Below are 21,324 nucleotides of genomic sequence, written 5' to 3'. Positions count from 1 at the left end.
ATCCTTGTCGATACCGGGCCAATAGAACCCCGCTCTGATGATTTTCCTGGTCAGGTCTTTGTATCCCGCGTGGTTCCCGCAGCAGCCCTGATGAATCTCTTTTAAAGCGAACTTTGCCTCTTCTAGTGACAAACATTTAAGGAACGGATGTGTGAAAGATCTTTTGTAAAGTTGGTCACTGATCAGACAGAAATTCTCATATTTAGCGTACTTTGCGGTGTCTCCCTCCATTCTTTCCCCTGTTTGTAAAAAATGAATAATTGGAGCTCTCCAATCATTTCCAACTTCAACCGCGCAGACTTGGACTTCTGAACCCCTCTTTGGCTCGAACAGGAGTGTAATTTCATCGTTCCATGATTGCTCGACGGCGCTGGCCATCTTCACCAAAAGATCAGCTTTTCGGTTTTCCTCTCGGGGTACTTGTACTATTTCCAATTCTTCAAACTTTTTCTTGATTTATTGCATCTGATCATAGTAAGCTCTCATTCTGTTGTCGCAGACTTCGCATTCACCCCTCAACTGTTGGGCTACTAGTTGAGAATCGGTCTTGATGATGGCTGTGTCTGCTCTGAGCTCCTTCAAGATGTGGGCGGCCCTTATCACTGCCTCATATTCTGTCTCATTATTTGATAATTTGTCCTCAAATTTGATCGCAAACTGGTAGGCTCCATCTTCCGGTGATTCGATGTATATTCCGACTCCACACCCCTCCTTGGTGATGGAGCCATCGACCTGCGCCGTCCATGGTGCTCGCAATGGCCACCTTGTAGTTTCTTGGATTAAATCGGCCAAGGCTTGTACTTTAATGGTTGTGCGAGGTTCGAACATCACATCATATTCTCCCAATTCGATGGCCCACTTTACCATTCTCCCTGCAAGGTCTGGTCTCCCCAAAATTTGCTGGAAAGGCAGCGCCGTTTTGACGATAACCTTGTGTGATAGAAAGTAAGGACGCAATTTTCTTGTAGTAATCATGATAGCGTAGGCTATTTTTTCTACTGCAGTATATCTAAGCTCGGCTCCCTGAATAATTTTGCTCACAAAGTAAATTGGCTTCTGAATACCCCTTTCTTCCCGGACTAGCACAGTACTTAGCGATTCTACTCCCACTAAAATGTATAGATACAACGGTTCCCCCGGCACCGGCTTGGTTAAGATGGGTAGCTCCTTAAGATAGTTCTTGAGGTCTTCAAAGGCCAGTTGGCACTCACTGTTATATTCGAACTGGATTACTTTCCTTAGGATTTTGAAGAAAGGCAAACTTCTTTCCGCCGATCTTGATATGAACCGGCTCAGCGTGGTTATCCTTCCGTTCAGTGTTTGTATTTCTTTAACGTTTCGCGGTGCTGTCATGTCAAGAATAGCCCGAACCTTATCTGTATTTACCTCTATCCCTTCAGGTGTAACTTTGTATCCCAGAAATTTTCCCGATTGGACCCCAAAAGTGCATTTGGCTGGATTAAGCATGAGCTTGTGTCTTCGCACTACCGAGAAGATTTCCTCCAGGTCGTCCGCATGTGTACGTGTCCACTAGTTGATCGATTCGTGGCAATGGGTAACAATCTTTCGGACAAGCCGCATTGAGGTCCCGATAGTCCACGCACATCCTCCAGGTCTTGGCCTTCTTTTCCACCATGACAGTGTTGGACACCCATTCCAGATATTGAACTTCCACAATATGCCCAGCCTCTAGCAACGCTTGTACTTGTTCCCGAATAACGGCATCTTTCTCCGCGCCGAAGTGCCTCGTCTTTTGTTTTACTGGCTTAATTATGGGGTCTACATTCAATCGATGTTCAGCCAGCTCTCTATCAATCCCCTTTAAATCAGCCGTGTTGAATGCGAAGACATCAGCGTTTCTGCGCAGACAAGCGATTACCTTTCTTTGCAACTCTAGTTCCATATGTGCCCCGATTTTGGTAGTAAGTCCCTCCTTATCCGTGAAAAGTTCGATAACCATGCACGTATCACTGGTGGTGATGAGGGGGATCTTATCATTCCCCCCTGTAGTTCTGCGATTTCTTTGCGCTCAGGCTCTGAGGCCGTAACTATTCCGGTTTTCCCCTTTTTGCTTATCTCTGCTTGGTACACTGACCTTTTCCTTTTTTGTCCCGAGTACTGAGTTAATACTTGCATGTGACATTTTTTCGACACGGCTTGGTCTCCCCATACCTCTCCAATTTTTCCTCCTTCCAATGAGAACTTCATCTTCAGATAAAGAGTAGAAATTGCTGCTTTGAATGAATTCAACGCTGGTCTCCCAAAGATCATGTTGTAAGAAGGGTTTGGTGCGTCGATGACCAAGAATTTGACCATTCGAGTCTTTTTTTCCCCCTGCTTGCCCTATCGTCATTGGCAATTCAATTGTTCCCACCGGTAGGACTGATTCCCCCGAGAAACCGTAAAGAGGAGCCATAGCGGGCTCTAACTTAGCCTCCAAACCCATCGCCTGCCAGCATTCCAAGTATAAAATGTTGACAGCGCTGCCTGAGTCGACAAAGATGTGGTGCACCAGCACGTTAGCCACATTCGCGGAAAACACCAAGGCGTCGTCATGAGGATAAAATAGGGGCCTAGCATCTTTTGGACCAAAAGATATTGTTGGTTCATCGGACGCAATGCTGACTGCCATGACAGATTGGTCGTAGTATCTGGATCTAACTGTGCGAGCAATTTGCTTTTTGGCTCTGTTAGATGTTGGTGTATTGTTCTCTCCTGTGATCATGTGCACTTCTCTGTCATACTGAGCATGATTTGCGGGGTTATGTCTATCTTGACTGTCTCGTCTGTGATCTCTTCTTTTCCTCCTCTCTTCGTGCCTGTCCCTTCTATCCCTATCATCATGACCACGGCGGAAGTCGTCGTGTCTGCGCCGTTCATCTTTTCTGTCTCATCTATGTTCATCATAGCGGCGCTCTCTGGATGTGCCACGGGGCCTATCTATATACTGGTCTAGGAACCCTTTCTTTACTAAGATTTCCAATTAATGTTTCAAGTGTCCACATTCGCGGGTGGGATGGCCATAACAGTTGTGATACTCACACAATAGATTATTCCTGCCCGGCTTTGGTGCTCCTGAGTGGTAATCTTTTGGGGCTCTGAAATAATTCTCTCCTTTCATTTGGTGAAAAATCTCATCAATGTGGCGATTCCATTGGGTCCGATTTCGCAGATCATCTCGATAACCACTGCGTTCCTCCCTTCTCTCTGACTGCACCGCTATCAGCGGAACGGCTTCGGTCTCGACTGCCATTGTTGGAATTCTAGGAGGTAGTCCCCGGTATGGGTTCCTCGTGATGTATTTTTCTCCAGTGTCTACGTTGTCTTGTTTTTTAGGCTTGAGTTTGTCGGCCTCCGCTTTTCTTGCCATTTTCGCATCTTCCAACTGAAGATAGCCCGGTATTATTGTCATGATGTCTTCGAAGCCGGTAGGCGGTTTGATCTGAAGTGCTTCAAAGAGCGGGCCTTGCTTTAACCCTCTAGCGAAGGCGTACCACTTTATCTGAGATTCTGCCTCTGGTATATCCAGCGCGATTATATTGAACCTGGCCACATATTCGCGAAGCGTTTCCTGTGGTTCCTGTCTAATATCCATTAAAGAAATGGTCGTTCTTCCTACCCTCTTTGCGCTAGCAAATTGTCTCATGAACATGAGGTGAAGATCACCATAGGATTGGATAGAGTTGCTTCTCAGGTTGTGAAACCACCGCTGAGCCATTCCTGACAGAGTTGTGGTGAAGATCCTACATTTGATTCCCTCCCCATACTGATGCAGCGCAGCTAAACCCTCAAAGCGAGCCATATGCACCTCCGGGTCAGTGGTACCGTCATAGTCCAGTGAGATAGGACGGTAATTTGCTGGTAGAGGCTCCAGCAGTATTTCTTCTGAAAATGGGCTCTTGTTGACCGTCGTCACTATGGGGGTGTGGTGGACGTCGTATTCCACCAAATAATTCCTACAATCTTACCAAGAATTACATTAGTATAGCAACAAGCAGGGTCGAACCACAGAGAACGGGTAATTGCAATCAAATTCCTAAAGATCTAATTTTTTTGGTGTAGCCACCACGCCTTAAAGTGATAGAAAAAATTAATTAACTAAGAAAGCAAATTAAATTAAATAAAATAACTCTTGAAATAAATCAATAAAAAGGTAACTCGGCTCAAATAAATCCATATCAATTTAATACTCTGTTCATTACCGCAAAGATTAATTAATCCCTATCAACCAACCAGTTATAGGATACCGTAATACGCACTGACATACCCCAATTCCTACTTACTGTGTCGATAGACAGCTAGATACGCTAGTCTTGTCTATTTCCCTTATTAAAATATAACCTACCCGGATACGCCAGTCTTAGATTTAATATTCTAATAGCATTAAGATGAAGGAACCCAGTTTAGACCAATTATCCTAGATACGCTAGTAATAATTAATCCACCAATTTATTCCTACTACGAACATGGTAGCTTTATCACTAATCAGCCCTATTCCAACAATTACGGATTGGAGGTGCTAATTGACTGTAATCCAATTAAACCTAAGTTGGCCAAACTTAAATAAAATCAGAATTATCTTTAAACACTAGGAATAAATCGAAATCAATAGGAATCAATTATATGAACAATTAGGTCTCACAGGTTATTAAATCAATACTTCATTATTCTCGCCGAGTTAAAGATTTAGCTACTCATGCTTAAATTAAGAACAAGCAAAGAAATAAAAGTAAACATAGAACAAGAGAATAAATTAAATTGCGAAGAAAATAAAATCACCACTCTGGAATGAAAAGAGAAATCGCCTGTACTGAAAGCTAAAGCAAAAGTATGAACGTAATGAAGGTTAAACTAATAAGTCTAAGTCTAAAGTTGCAGCTGCCAAGGGAAAGATGATCTCCAGCAAAGACGGAAATTAGGGCAAGGAAAATTGTATCCTTGAAAGACGAAAACTAAACCCTATTTATAGATTTCAAATCCTTCTTGATCACTATGGAAGTTGCCATGCAAAGTAGAACTCTAAAGGCAATAAAATCGTGCAAGATAAGGCAACTTCCAGCTGGCGTACTCAGCAAGTAATCTCCACTCTGGCGGAAATCGCGGCTCTCGCCAGAGGAACGGCTGTCGTCAGAGAAACGGACCTCGCCAGAGAAATGGCTATCGCCAGGGAAACGGGTTGCGCAAGAGAAATGGCGATTTCTCTGTCGCTCCAGAGAAATGGTGATTTCTCTGGCGATTGGTTTCTCTGCTCTGGAGAGTTGATTTCGCTGCACTGGCGCTTTGATTCTTCTGGCTTTGATTCCTCTGGCTTTGGTTCCTCTGGCTTCGATCCCTCTGGCTTTGGTTCCTCTGGCTTCGATCCCTCTGGCTTCGATTCCTCTGGCTTTGATTCCTCTGGCTTTGGTTCCTCTGGCTTCGATCCCTCTGGCTTTGGTTCCTCTAGCTTCGATCCCTCTGGCTTCGATTCCTCTGGCTTCGGCTATCCATTTCGCTGCTCTGGAGATTGGTTTCTCTGATGCGGGGCTTCGGCTGACTTCTCTGGTCTGGTCTGGAGCGCGGGCTTTGGCGACAGAGCTATGCCGCTCTGCTCTAGCTACAGAGTTATGCTAAAAACACCCTCTTTAGCCCCGAAATCTCCAAAATTGTATTATTCCACCTAAAAACCTAAATCTCCTGCAAAGCATCAAACAAGCCATAAAACGCACCAATTTCCAGAAGATTCTCTTAAAATAAAGCTCATATAAACGCCAAAATTTAGCACAATTAAGCATAGATCAACCCCCCACACTTAGCCTTTTGCTTGTCCTCAAGCAAAATCCATATGAATCATAGGAAGAGATTGATTTCAACAATGCTAATTTCCAATCCAAACATTCACGAGTCAATTCAAGATTTTTACAATCAACACACATCTTCTCGATCATGCAAGTAACTCAAAGTTTAAGAAGCAACAAAAGAGTAATGCAAGTAATTCGATCAGACCCAATTCTCCGCTAGAAGTGAATTCCCTAATGTGATCGCCTTTATAATCAATATCACCATTTTTAACACTTTTTGTGCTTAAGATTTTCGACAGTTGAGCCATAATTCATGAAATAAAACCATTTGGATGTAATCCAAAGTCTTTTCACGTGGTTTCCCATGCTCATAGTTGAACTAGAGGAGCAGAGACTCAGAGATGTCACATTTTCAGAGCAGGCCAAATGTTTCAGAGCTGGCAATTTCAAAGTTGGCAATTCGTCCAACATTTTCACAAATAAGATACGATCGTAGGCAATCACAATGACAACACTCCTTCTAACATCTACCGGACAAATCACGTTTTACTAACTTACAAAAATGTTGCAACAAAACTCATAATTCTTTGCACAATCAAGAAACATATATCGAAGGTAAAACAAGAATAACTACCATTCATTCACATACCCGAAAGTCACATCGAAAACCATCTCTTCTTCCACCGATTCATAAAAATTCGCACGAGATAAAGACCAAAACTAAGCATAGAAAGACTGATCTCGCCCACTTGAAAATATAAGCACAACAAAACACACCCCCCCATACTTAGAGCATGCCATGTCCTCAGGGCATAAAAGAAATAAGGAGAGTTTAGAAAACGTCCCTGATTATCGACAATGAAAAACTGAAGCATCGTGAGAGGCGGTGAAGAGTAGAGTGTGCGGTCTGTGTAGAGTAGAGAGTGGTGGCGCTGGCAGGGCAGAGGAGAGAGTGGCGGCGCTGGCAAGGCAGAGGAGAGCTTGCAGAATCATGAACACCTCCAGAATCATAGTATCCGCATAGCAACCGAACTTAGGACAAAGAACAAAACACAAGACAAAAAACAAAACAAAGATAAGCAAAAAGAAAAATCAAACACAAGGGAAGGACATCACCGTGTACGCTGCCTTGTGGAGATGCCGACAGAGGGCGGAGGGCGGCGGTTCTGGAGGAGGTCGCGGCCGCGGCGGTGTTTTAGGCGGAGAGATGCGAGTGGAGATAGAGGGCGGTAATGAAGGCTGGCGGTGGTGATTTCCAGATGCAGACGAAAAGATATGATGGCCGGAACAGGGAGGTGTTGGATTGTGGAATTGGAGAGCAGCGGCGGGTGCAGGTTGGAGATGGAGGATGGAGGTATGTGGCTGCGGCGGCGGTTCTGGAGTAGGTCGCGGCAGTGGTGGTGTTTCAGGCGGAGATATGCGAGTGGAGATGGCTGGAGTGGGTTTTGGAGGAGGTGGAATTGAGAGGGAAACGATGGGGGAAATTTTGACTAGGTCAAATCCTCCATCAAATCCCAGAATTGCAGTTGACTCCACCACACTTAGCATAGTGTCCAATTTGACCCCAAATTCTCCAGAATCTTTAAAATGACACCCAAACCCTACCTCTTTCAAGTCTACCTTCGATGGCTTCACAACAGCTGGCATAATCGGTTCTGTGCTGGTCGATTTGGGCATCCTGCTCGATAGGTGCCGAATTGGAATTTCGTCCGTGGAGTACAGCTGCATGATAATCTCTCGAATAGCATCATTCTCATCTGTTTTGGCATCCTCATCATTCAGCACACTGAAAATAACTTGATCGAGCTCCTCTTCCCTGAAATTCTCAACAACATCATCAACCAAAGGATCAATCACAATCATGAAAATAGATTCAGGATCCTCTTCGATTTCTGTTTCTGCCTCTGAATCAGGATCCGTTTGGGCAAACAGAGCAATCTCCGAATCCAACAGACCCTGCAGCTTCCTTTTCATAACCTGGACTTTTTTTTTTTTAATCCTGCTCAAAAACAACAGAAAAAATAAAATAAAATAGAATCAATAGGAAAAAGAAATTAATTAACACCGTTCCCCGGCAACGGCGCCAATTTCGTGGACGTTGTATTCCACCAAATAATTCCTGCAATCTTACCAAGAATTACATTAGTATAGCAACAAGCAGGGTCGAACCACAGAGAACGGGTAATTGCAATCAAATTCCTAAAGATCTAATTTTTTTGGTGTAGCCACCACGCCTTAAAGTGATAGAAAAAATTAATTAACTAAGAAAGCAAATTAAATCAAATAAAATAACTCTTGAAATAAATCAATAAAAAGGTAACTCGGCTCAAATAAATCCATATCAATTTAATACTCTGTTCATTGACGCAAAGATTAATTAATCCCTATCAGCCAACCAGTTATAGGATACCGTGATACGCACTGACATACCCCAATTCCTACTTACTGTGTCGATAGACAGCTAGATACGCTAGTCTTGTCTATTTCCCTTATTAAAATATAACCTAGCCGGATACGCCAGTCTTAGATTTAATATTCTAATATCATTAAGATTAAGGAACCCAGTTTAGACCAATTATCCTAGATACGCTAGTAATAATTAATCCACCAATTTATTCCTACTACGAACATGGTAGCTTTATCACTAATCAGCCCTATTCCAACAATTACGGATTGGATGTGCTAATTGACTGTAATCCAATTTGGTGAAGCACGGAATCACCAACACCTAAACTAGACACTAGAAAACAGTAAACGACACACGGATTTACGTGGTTCGGCCATCAAAGACCTACATCCACGGGAGGTTCTTCGTTGGTTTGCACTATAGCTCGAGAATGTTTACATTTTACAAGTGTGTTGCTTGAATGAGTTGATCCTCCAATTGTAATGCTAACCTTCTATTTATAGATGTGAGAGTGAGCCCTAAAGGCCTTAGGCCCATGAACTCTAATAATTGCATTTAGGCCCAAAACTTAGCACAATGATCTTAGTCCCCAAGTTGAACCATCATACATGTGCAACATATACCCCACTCCCCCCCTCTTAGTAACATGTGCCTTTCCACGCAGCCATGTATGATGGTTCAGCTTGGGGACTAAGATCATTGTACTAAGTTTTGGGCCTAAATCCAATTATTAGAGTTCATGGGCCTAAGGCCTTTAGGGCTCACTCTCACATCTATAAATAGAAGGTTAGCATTACAATTGGAGGATCAACTCATTCAAGCAACACACTTGTAAAATGTAAACATTCTTGAGCTATAGTGAAAACCAACGAAGAACCTCCCGTGGATGTAGGTCTTTGATGGCCGAACCACGTAAATCTGTGTGTCGTTTACTGTTTTCTAGTTTCTAGTTTAGGTGTTGGTGATTTCGTGCTTCACCACAATTAAACCTAAGTTGGCCAAACTTAAATAAAATCAGAATTATCTTTAAACACTAGGAATAAATCGAAATCAATAGGAATCAATTATATGAACAATTAGGTCTCACAGGTTGTTAAATCAATACTTCATTATTCTCGCCGAGTTAAAGATTTAGCTACTCATGCTTAAATTAAGAACAAGCAAAGAAATAAAAGTAAACATAGAACAAGAGAATAAATTAAATTGCGAAGAAAATAAAATCACCACTCTGGAATGAAAAGAGAAATCGTTTGTACTGAAAGCTAAAGCAAAAGTATGAACGTAATAAAAGTTAAACTAATAAGTCTAAGTCTAAAGTTGCAGCTGCCAAGGGAAAGATGATCTCCAGCAAAGACGAAAATTAGGGCAAGGAAAATTGTATCCTTGAAAGACGAAAACTAAGCCCTATTTATAGATTTCAAATCCTTCTTGATCACTATGGAAGTTGCCATGCAAAGTAGAACTCTAAAGGCAATAAAATCGTGCAAGATAAGGCAACTTCCAGCTGGCGTACTCAGCAAGTAATCTCCACTCTGGCGGAAATCGCGGCTCTCGCCAGAGGAACGACTGTCGTCAGAGAAACGGACCTCGCCAGAGAAATGGCTATCGCCAGGGAAACGGGTCGCGCCAGAGAAATGGCGATTTCTCTGTTGCTCCAGAGAAATGGTGATTTCTCTGGCGATTGGTTTCTCTGCTCTGGAGAGTTGATTTCGCTGCACTGGCGCTTTGATTCCTCTGGTTTTGGTTCCTCTGGCTTCGATCTCTCTGGCTTCGATTCCTCTGGCTTTGGTTCCTCTGGCTTCGATCCCTCTGGCTTTGGTTCCTCTGGCTTCGATCCCTCTGGCTTCGATTCCTCAAGCTTCGGCTATCCATTTCGCTGCTCTGGAGATTGGTTTCTCTGACGCGGGGCTTCGGCTGACTTCTCTGGTCTGGTCTGGAGCGCGGGCTTTGGCGACAGAGCTATGCCGCTCTGCTCTGGCTACAGAGTTATGCTAAAAACACCCTCTTTAGCCCTGAAATCTCCAAAATTGTATTCTTCCATCTAAAAACCTAAATCTCCTGCAAAGCATCAAACAAGCCATAAAACGTACCAATTTCCAGAAGATTCTCTTAAAATAAAGCTCATATAAACCCCAAAATTTAGCACAATTAAGCATCGATCAGGGTGTCAGAGTTGCGTCCTTCCCTATCTCTCGTAAGTATGGTCTCAATCGGTCTGCGCCGACTTCTTTTGGGAAGCTCCCTTCGGGGCTCTTCAAACCTCGGCTCATATTGGTCAGGGGATTTATTCACCTCCGTGTTACGATCGTGCTCTTTGAGTTCTGTCTCCAAACTCTTCAACTGGCCTCGGAGGAAAGATACTTTCTCCTTAAGTTTGTCGTTGTCTTTGTGCATTCCCAGACTGCGCTGCGGAGTAGTCCCGCTAGTTGAATCAGTCACATCCTCAATCTGAACGCTATTCGTAACGAACTTTCGCTTATTTCTTCCCCCATTTTCTTCCCTGTTCACTCCTGTCTGCGCGACCAGTGCTGCCCCTCATTCCCCAGCCTGCGCAGGCGCAGTTACTGCTTTTTGAGTAGCGAGAATTCCTTCTGGTGTGGTGACGGGCTGAGTGATGCCCATTAAGGAGCGCATAGTTGCGTAGTTGAGAATGACTAGCATTTGTTCAATGATAGAGACATTGGCTGGTCCCGATGCCAGAGCAATTGTAGTAGTAGCGGGCGTGACTGTTCCCATATTAGACTGCACAGAGCCTGGGATCGTGTTGTTGATCGCAGTAAAACCTGGCGGAGTGAGCCCAGTCAAATCAATTCCCTTAGTCGATGTGTCATCGGTTGGTTTGATGCCTGTGTTCCCCACAGTAGCTTCGAAATCCTTGTTTAGATCTTTGCGGTGCTCGTGAGTTGCCATTGCGCGGTACCTGTTCACTGTGTGGTGATAAAATAAAAAATAATGAGTTAAGATCGGAAATATATTGGCGCAGACGAGCTGCGCTGATATCGCTTATTTTTTCGTGTAGTTCCTTTTCCATGATAAGTGGGCCCATAAGCGTTCCAATAGTAGAGATAAACCCTAGAAAAACCCACGAACTCCGGCCCATAGAACGATTCTCGATCAAATATACGAAAATCCATAGATAGAAAGAAATTTATAGAAATCCTCTTTGAAGTTCGTGAATATCCCCCTTTTCTGGGAAATAAACCCAGAAAAGGTAGGCGAAGTTCCCGTCGCTCGTGTTTAAATAAAAGATGTTCCCATAATAGAAAATTCTGGTAGAACATACTCCCGGTAAAACACAAAGGTTAGCCAAAAATAACAACAAATTATCAAGCGCAAGGAGAGAGAGTTACTCGACCAGCTCACGACGGGCATACGTCAAAATCGAATAGGCAAAATTAATGAACGATATAAACATAAAATTTTAAGAACTCAGAAAATGGCACAATTCTCAAAAATATTTCGAAACTTTTCATTCCCTTGTTATTTCTCCTTTGTTCATGCAAGGTGGCAAAGGTCATCCAGATCCCAAAAACCGAACGGATCGTAAGCGCGAACAATTAGATGTACATTTCATCAATTAGAAGCGTGAGATGAATCATGCTAAACATTTATGCACATACCACATAATTATTCCGTCCCCTTCTTACACACAATATTCAGATATGGTTAATTATGAACACAAGCGCAGATCTGGCAATTAGAACCCCATTCCCCCTTTAGATTCACGCTTAAACAACCAGATTCAAGCAAAGCATGCATAAGAACACCCAGATACATTCCTAAAACTCACGCCTTAGCCCAGATTTCTCACAGACGGCGCCAGTTGGTGAAGCTCAACATTCAAGCCTAGATCTAAATAAATCGGAAAGGAGGTCGAATTAACCTGTGTGGTGATATGAGAAGAAAACTTGTTGTGGACTTGCAGATGAATTCCTTAAAGTATTCTCACGTATCTATTATAATGGATTACATGGAGTATTTATAGAGTTACATTAGGGCGAAGAGTAAAAAAGACTTTACAGGTCATTCACGCACTCCACATGCGGTGTGCGATCATGATTCTCTATTTAATAACAAACTTCCCTAACTAATTTGCAACTTTATGTTGAACGTGTGGTCCTCCCGAGCTCAACGCTGGTTGCTTCCATTCTTCGTCCGCGCTGACTTTACCGGGGCGAGCCTTCGTCTGCGCCAACTTAATCGGGACGAACCTTCGTCTGCTTCGTCATGCGAAGTAGGATAGGGCGTAACCGAACCCTTCGTAGGTGTTGCCTTCTAGTCTTATCCACGTAGCTCTCCTTTCAATCCTTGTTTCCACTGGAGATGTTTCTTTCTTTGAGTCCTCTCCGGGTGTTGTCTTGAGGTTGAGCCGTCTCTTCTAGTCTGCGTAGACTTTAGTCTGCGCCGCTGACTTGCTTTGACAATTGTGTGACGCATCTACGCTCTTTGAGTTAAGTATGTTTAGAGCCCAACTCAGCGCTGCTGATTCTCATCTCCTGGTTTCTGTGCTGACCCGATATTTCTGGAGTAGGGTGGCTGATGAGATCCTTACTCCTCATCACTAACAGTTCTAGTCTATTACAATTGAAACCTATTGATTTTGGTATCATCAAAACTAGGATTAGGATATTTCATTAAGTTCCCAACAATTTCATATATATAAATATAAATTATATATTTATATATATTAATTAATCTAATATAATCCTAATGAGGTAAAAATTCTTAAATTAAATATAGTATATACAACACATTAAAATATAACATGATAATATAAACATATTTACTTTATCAATAATATCAAAGTACACATTATTTATGTCACAATAACCAAAAAAAATTACATAATAACGATACACAATTGATCAAACACTTCTAATTTCTACAAAGCTTCGTTGACGAAAAGTAATCCAACACATTGGTTAACTGCATCTTGACATCTTGTTCAGCTATTCCTGTTAAGATAAAAAAAACAATATTATTCTATATACACAAACCCAAAATTAATAAAATAAAATTGTGCCAGTTAAACCGGAAAGAAATTAAACTTACCTTCAATTTTCTTGTCAAATCTCGTAGTGATGAAAACCATTTGTCTTTATATTTGACTTGGCCCTTAATTGCAAATGCTACAGAATGAAAAATCATATTAATAAATATAATTTGTAGAACTCTCGCAAATGTCACATGAACTGAAATTCCATACCTGATAAGCGAAAAGAATAGGAAGAGAGGATCAACAATCATCATTCCACACAAATCCTAACACAATTTTGAGAAAATCAACAGAGTAATATATGGAAGAACAAAGTAATATACTACTATATATATAGTAGCACTGCATCAGAACATGTCAACAATCATCTGATCGCATTCTAAATACAACAATCCCTGCTCCGAAAAAATTGCCCAAAACTAATGGGTATCGATCAACCCCAACAATGTAAACATCGGCATTTGAGAATCAGTTGGATGAATATATTACCTTTGTATTTTAACAACAGTTTCAGCCGAAAGACGCTCGACGCCGACGGCAACGGCGTGCTGTCGCGCGACGAGCTGCAAAGGCGCTCCGGCAAGCTGTCGTCGACGCAGTTCGAGCTGCAGTCGGCGGACGAGATCGCGAGCCTCTACGACGTGCTGTTCAGCAGGTTCGACGCCGACAGGAGCGGGACGATCGATCCGCAGGAATTCGTGGCGTGCGGCGGCGGGTGCAGAGCGGCGGGCGGCTCCAGGGTATCGATCGCTAGCTGCAAAAGGTGGAAGTGGAGATGGGATTCTGGCGTGAAATTCAAAGAGGTGAAATTCAAAGAGATTAGTAGTGGAAGCCATAGAGGACGTTTTGGTGGGGATGTGAAGTGGAGTAGTGGGAGTATTAATCGCAACAAGTAGAGTAAAAGAAATACAAATTTGAGTTCATAATGCTTTCTTTTAGCTGATATATTAGTAATTTTCGGTTACCTGAATGACACAAATTACTTAATCTTCATAATCTTCTCCTTTGAGATTTGGTTGAGGAAGGGATTAGAATATATGAAATAATTTTATAATTTTTTTATTTATTTATCACATCAAAATTTTCAACTCGATTACACTCCATTAAATTTGGATGGATCAATTATTCATGATAATCATGCCAACTACCGAAATTCATTATTCAAAAGTTCAAAAAAAATGATAACATTATTCTGCTAAATTAATTCCTCAATATTTCACCTTTTTACGTAATTGAAACAATTAATAGTATTGTTTTCACTTTTAACGCCAATTGAGTTATAAGTTATGACTTATAACATACTAAAATGAATCAAAGTTTATATTGTAGGCCGTGTACTATTTCGAAACATGCAATTTCTTTAATAATAATAATAATAATAATAATAATAATAATAATAATAATAATAATAATAATAATAATAATAATAATAATAATTAAGGGATTAATAATAATACTAATAAATATAAATATAAAAAATTATTATCTGCACATATGCAATTGATAATTATTTGTGGTTAACAAAAATTAATAGATTGCCACGTGTGCACACCAAATATAAAACTAAACTTCATTAAATAAAATAAAACTTAAAAAAAATTACTGCCATACAAATGTTACAAATAATTTTCTGCTACACATTTTAAATGTCAATAAATAATTGAAAGTTTCTAATTGATTTACCTACACGTTTTCCAAAATATGTGTGGGTAAAACATCAATTAAGATTTGCATAAATAACTAATTAAAGCGAAAATATAAATGAGGCTAAAAATATTTTCCCATGTTTCTTACATGTCAAGAATAAATAATGATAAAAATTCATTACCCACACATAGATAATTTATAATTATGTGTGGTTAATAACTTTTATTAGTTTGCCACGTTGGCACAACAAATTCAAAAATAAATTTTATTACACATAAATAAAAAAATTAAAAATAACCGTAAAATAATAAATGTCACGAAAATGTTTTTGCCACACATTTTAAATGTCAATAGTTAATGAATTTTTTTTATATACCTACACATTTTGAAATTATGTGTGGCTAAACTACCACACATTATTATGTGTGGGTAATTATGTGTAGGTAAAAACTCAATTTCTTGTAGTTAATTAACATGTGGACCACTCATCCGGATTTCTCTAATTGTGTGGAGCATTTTGGTCCTTGGCGGTGGACACTTATTGTCCCATTTACTGGATTATGCTTAAGCTTAAGCGTCTTCACAAAGACTTGAAAGCTTGGAACAAAGAAGTTTTTGGGCATGTGTAAGTGATGTTGGCAGAAACCCAACAAGAGCTCATGGATATTCAGGCCTTGATTTAAGCCAATGGCTACTCTGACGAGTTGCTGGTCAAGGAAGTTTCTGCTCAGGCCAAGATTAATATGGCACTTTCTCGGAAAAACTCTCTTCTCCAGCAAAAGCGCAGAGCGACCTGGCTGTAGGATGGAGACCGGAATACTTCGTTCTTTCATACTATGCTACGTTATAAGCTCAAACCCACCCTTATTTTGCATTTGGACATTGATGGCGCCACGGTGTATGATTAGTCCGTCATTCAGAATCACATTGTGGATTTCTTCACTCAGCTATTCACTAATGCTAACCCGACTATTGTTGATATTGCTGCGATTGAGGCGGTCATTGACATATGATGCTTACTAGGATTCCAGATGAGGAAGAAATTACGGCTGCTGTTTTTGAGGTGGACGCTCATAGCTCTCCTGGCCCTGATGGTTTCTTGGGTAAATTTTACCATTCTTGTTGGCAGATCATTCAACAGAACATTTAGAACGTGGTTCGTACGTTCTTTGTTAAATCTTATCTTCCGAATAGTTGTAAAGCTAATACCCTGGTGCTCATTCCTAAGAAGGTGACGGTGATCTCAATGGCTGATCTGCGGCCCATCGTGCTCTCAACTTTCTTTTCAAAATTATCTTGAAGGTGCTTGCTAAACGTCTTAGCATTGTGGCCATCAGCCATGTCTTGCCCAATCAATTAGATTTGCTCAGCGGGCATTCGATCCACGATTGCATCATGTTGGGATCTGAGGCCAATAATTGCATGAGACGTATAGGGGAAGGCATTAACATGGCTTGCAAGATTGACATCCGTAAACCTTTTGACACTCTCCGCTCAGATTTTTTCTGAAAGTTCTTCGTGTGAGTGGATATGATGAAAGGTTCATCACCTGGATTTCCACCATTCTTAGCTATGCGAGACTTTCTATCTTATACAATGGAAACCTTTGTGGTTATTTTGCGTGCTCCCAAGGCGTTCGTCAAGGGGATCCATTCTCTCATTCTGTTTGGCATCGCCGAAGACGTTCTTAGTACGCTCTTCCATAATTGCATGAGTTATGGGCATTTGACTCCTAAGAAAATGGCACACTCATGTGCTTTTCCAAATACTTATTATATGCAGATGATATCCTTGTTTTTGGCAAGGCCACTATGCAAAACACCAAGACCATCAACCATATCTTGACCTTCTACGGTTCCCTCTTCGGACAGCTTGTCTGCTCGAACAAATCTCATATTTTCTTTGTAGATAATGTGCCGATGCCAAAGAGAAGATCCATCACCCGTTCTCTCGGCTTCAGCAATGGCTCAATGCCTTTCACCTACCTTGGAGTTTCCATCTTCAATGGTTGTGTACGTGCGTCCGATCTTCGTTCAATGGCTGGCAGAATTTAACTTGTTAAATCCGTCATTTAGAGTTCCATCATGCACTCTATGATGGTGTATAGGTGGTCGCAGTTCTTGCTCTATGAGCTGGATTGAAGTGTGGAAACTTTACCTGGACAGGTGACATGCGGAAAAGGCCTTCTTGCTCGATCAGTTGGGACCGTTTATGTGCTATCAAGGAGGAGGGACTCCGAGGGAGGGTTGGGTATCGCTCATTCACACTGATGAACAAGTGTTATTTGATGAAAATGGCCTGGAACGCTATTCAAGGATAAGACTTCGATTATAAACTAATGAAGGATCACTATTTGACAACTTTCGGTCATGTTTCTAATGTCGTAGCTGCTTCGTCGGTTTGGCTTGGTCTTAAGCAACATATTGGGGATTTGGTGGATAATTTGTATAGTTACATTGGTGATGTTTCCTCTACTAATTTAGGGCAGGATTACTGGCTTGACTATAAAATTATGAAAAAATGCCGCATGACTTGCTATATGCTCAGCTCGGTTGTGTAGCCCGTTGTGGATTATTTATTTAATGGCGTCTGGCACTTTACTCAAGAGTTTGTCAACAATTTCCCGGAGATTGTTTGAGATATTTTTTTGCTTCCTATTGGTACCGAGTCTGACACTCACTATTGGAAGCCCTCTCTTCATGGCAAGGTGACCTTTGCGCTCGCTTTTGCTAATAACTGTCATAGATTTCCTGAAGTCAGCTGGGGCTCCTAGCTCTAGGTGCCCTATATTCCGGTTAGAAGATCTCTTACTTGTTGGCACCTTCTTCATGCTCGTGTCCCAACATTAGACCGCCTTATCCATCAAGAATTAATCGCGCCTAATGTTTGGTCATTCTGTCTCAATGCTAGTGAAACAACTAACCATGTTTTCTGGCAATGCGAGAAGGTTTGTCTGGTTTGGCAGGACTTCCTAAGCTGGTTTGGTTGCAGTCAAGCTGCGGAGACTCTTGGCATCCATAGCTTCTTGGTTGTTGCTTGGCAGCATAAATTAAGCTCCCAAGTTCAATTTGGGCCCTCTGGACTCAACGCAACCATTGCATTTTTTATAATAAGCCCTTCGATCATAGGCGCATCCTTCATGTGGTCAGGGTCTCTTTTCAGGATATGGAGGCGAATTTTAGAAACTTTGGCCACATGCACAATACGTGGACGGACTACACTATCATTCGAGCTATTGGTGTTTGTGGCGAGGGCGGCGGCGCCCTGAACGTTATTAATGCTCACTAGTGGCCTCCGAGTTCCCACTGGATCAAAGTCAATACGGATGGCTCCGTTATGGGACCCCCTGGTAAAACGGTGGCGGGCTAAGTTTTTCGGGATAAATGGTGTTGTGTGCTGCGATGCTTCCATTTTAATGGCGGAAACGGCTATGCTTTTGAGGCAGAGCTGTTGACCTTCATCTCTGCCATTCATATTGCCCACAAGCGTGGATGGCTCCACCTTTGAGTTGAGTCGGACTCAACTTATGTCGTTCGATTACTTAGCTCTAGGTCTACGTTGGTACCTTGGCGGTTTGTGGCGGTGTGGAACAAAACGCGTAATATTCGTAAGTACTTCCAGCTGCAGGTTAGTCATATAAATCATGAAAGCAATCAAGCGGCTGTTATCATGGCGAACACCACTATGAATAAGGGTTAGTGGCCTCGTAAAATCGATGCCATCAAAGTCGCGGTACGCAATTGGCTACACATAATCATCTTCACAAGATGAATTAGCATGGGGTTTGTTTGCGGTATGGGGTTGTGTTGTGGTGCATCTTCCAACATCTTTTTCAGTGTCCTAGTGAGCTAGGGGCTGGGCGTTGGAGGGCCGGGAATCTTTGGCTGCATCGCGGGGAGCGACGTCCTTGCTTTCAGGCGGTGACTATAAGAGTCTCTATAATGTGTGGCTCTTGCTGTTAGGGATGCCAATCGGGTACGATGGGTACGGATAGTGACTATCCATACCCATACCCACGAACTAAATGGATAGTGATTTTTAACCACGAAACTATCCATGTATATCAAATGGTATCCAAACCCGCCACCCGCGGATACCCACTACCCGTCGGGTATCCGCGAACCCGCTACCCGTTGGGTATTCGTCACCCGCTATCTGTCGAATACCCGCCACCCACTATCCGCTGGATACCCGCTACCCACTATCCATTGGATACCCACGAAATAAAATTTAATTATAAATTTATAACAAATTTAACGGGTAATTGACTGGTATTTCACGGGTAATTGGCGGGTATTTTCGCGGATATTTTTCGCGAAAATATTCGTGGATATCAAATGTCTCTCGAATCCACCCTAATAGGTTCGGGTTTTCGCGGGTATCCATTACCCGCGGGTAAATTGTCATCCCTACTTGCTGTACATAAGCTCTTTAGCTATCGGGATCGTGATCTCGATTCGTTTGAAGATCCATGAGTGGGCTAGCTGCTGCTCTCGACTTGCTAGATCGGAGCTGCTGAGTAGCTTTTGCGGAGTGAGCTTTGGGTTTGCTTATTAACTTCGCCACAACTGGGGTCTGGTTATCGGACTCCAGGTTTTGACTATTTTTGGTTCTGCGTTTTTCTTGCTCAAGCAGTTGGCTCTCCGGCGTGGCTATAGGGAGATGATGGTTCGGCCGAAGCTTACTTCGGTCAGTGCTAGAGTCGGCTTGGTAATAGTAGTTATGTTTGGGTGATGGCTAGTTCGAAGCTCGTCGCAACTACTATCTTTGATGTCCCTATTGAGTCGTCAGCGACCGAGCAAGGTCAGGTGATGGTGCCGCGCGAAGGTGGCACAACCCTAGGCGGTGCAAACCATAGAAACTTTTAGTCCAAGTAGGCGCCATGAGTCAATTTTCAGTCCAAGTAGGCACCATGTCAGCGCAATTGCCTCAAAATTGCCATGTCAGCTCCGAGCTTCACCAGAGCAAAAAAAACATGGAAAAATTGTTCAACCTCTTAAATTCAGGGATTTTTTGATAAAAAAAAAATTCATGGAAAGTTTTGAAATTGACCCAAAGTTCATGAGTTTTGGCGTGATTAACCCATAAAAAAAATACTTTCTCCGTCCCACTATAAGTGGCTCAAAACTTTTCGACACAGAAATTAAGGAGAATATTGTGTAAATTGGTTAAAAGTGGGAGGGCCTACACTTTTTTAAATGTTAAACTTTTCTATTCATAAAAATATATCACTTATAGTGAGACGATCCAAAATGGAATAGAGACCACTTTTAGTGGAACGGATGGAGTAATTACAATATGAACAATATAGTAAATAGCTAAATCCTTTTATTATTTTGGAAAAAGAAATTAAATGAATCAAGTTTTTTTTTTCTATTTAATTAATTTATTACTAGTCATAAGACCACTCTTTTGAAAAATGGTGATAATTGGAGAGAGAAATATGATTATCTAAAACAAATAGTGTGTCTCTAGTATATATTATTACTATGGCTATGGCAGAAAGATTAGTAAAAAGGAAAAATCGATTGAAATGTGAGCTTGGGGCATTCCTGCAAAATTCCCAAGAAGAAGAAGCCAAAACATATTTGGAGTTGACATGAGCAGAGGGTTTGAGAGGGTAAGCGGCGGAGAAAGCTTTAGGAGTGGAGGACCACCTCTTCCTCTTCCTTTACCGGACAAAATTAAAAGTTGTATGGATTCAACTTCTAAAAGCCCTCTTCACGTGATTTGCGCGTGATCCCATCATCACCTTTCTTCCTTCGTAGGCCCCTCTCCGCCCGATAACACCACTCTAAATTCCTAACACCGGTCAACATACCACTCAAAATTATATATATACTCATAACTTTATCAGTGTTAAATAAAATAATATTACTATCATTTAGTTTGATAAAGATTCGACTCAAATGTTTGATTATAAATTTAGTTTTTGTATATATTAAAAAATATATTTAATATTTTTTGAAAAATATAATTTATATGCAATTATTCTATTTTATTCTTATTTATTATTTCTCGTATCATTTTAAAAAAATATTAAATAAAGTTCTTTTAATAAAACAATCACTTATGAATTTCAATTATGAAATCGGACTAAAGTTTTGGGACATGCTAATTTCACTACAAAAAAACGTAAGATTACCGACGGCAGAATAAGGCACGGCCGCCGGTGAAAAATACTAACGACGGCGGCGGCGGCGGCAACTTGCCGTCGCTAATCGGCTCATCGGTAACGCCATTACCGACGGCGATCGGCCGCCGCCAGCATTTCCGCCGTTGAATGGCGGAGAGTTGCCGAAAAATTACCGACGGCAAATGCCGTTGCTAATTAGCGGCGGCGCCACCGCCGTCGGTAATTTCCACCGGACGGCGGTGGCGCACACGCCGGAGTTGGCCAAGGTATTACCGAGGGCAATATGCCGTCGCTAATTACCGATGGCATTTTGCCCTCGATAATATTTTTTAATTTATTTATTTATTTATTTATTTTATTG

At 41.6% G+C, this 21,324-nt stretch overlaps 1 long non-coding RNA gene across 1 annotated transcript; it reads right to left on the bottom strand.

Moving 5' to 3' along the window:
• Nucleotides 1–12,937: 12,937 nt before the first annotated feature.
• LOC131015643 (uncharacterized) lies at nt 12,938–14,067 on the bottom strand. The gene is made up of 4 exons (XR_009098623.1): nt 13,670–14,067; nt 13,391–13,446; nt 13,237–13,313; nt 12,938–13,139 (listed from the first exon to the last, which is right to left on the bottom strand). It is a non-coding gene; the product is annotated as an uncharacterized LOC131015643 (long non-coding RNA).
• Nucleotides 14,068–21,324: the final 7,257 nt, after the last annotated feature.

Source organism: Salvia miltiorrhiza, chromosome 3 (genome assembly GCF_028751815.1).
Source record: "Salvia miltiorrhiza cultivar Shanhuang (shh) chromosome 3, IMPLAD_Smil_shh, whole genome shotgun sequence".
NCBI lineage: Eukaryota > Viridiplantae > Streptophyta > Magnoliopsida > Lamiales > Lamiaceae > Salvia > Salvia miltiorrhiza.
This window is presented reverse-complemented; position numbering and strand designations above follow the sequence as displayed.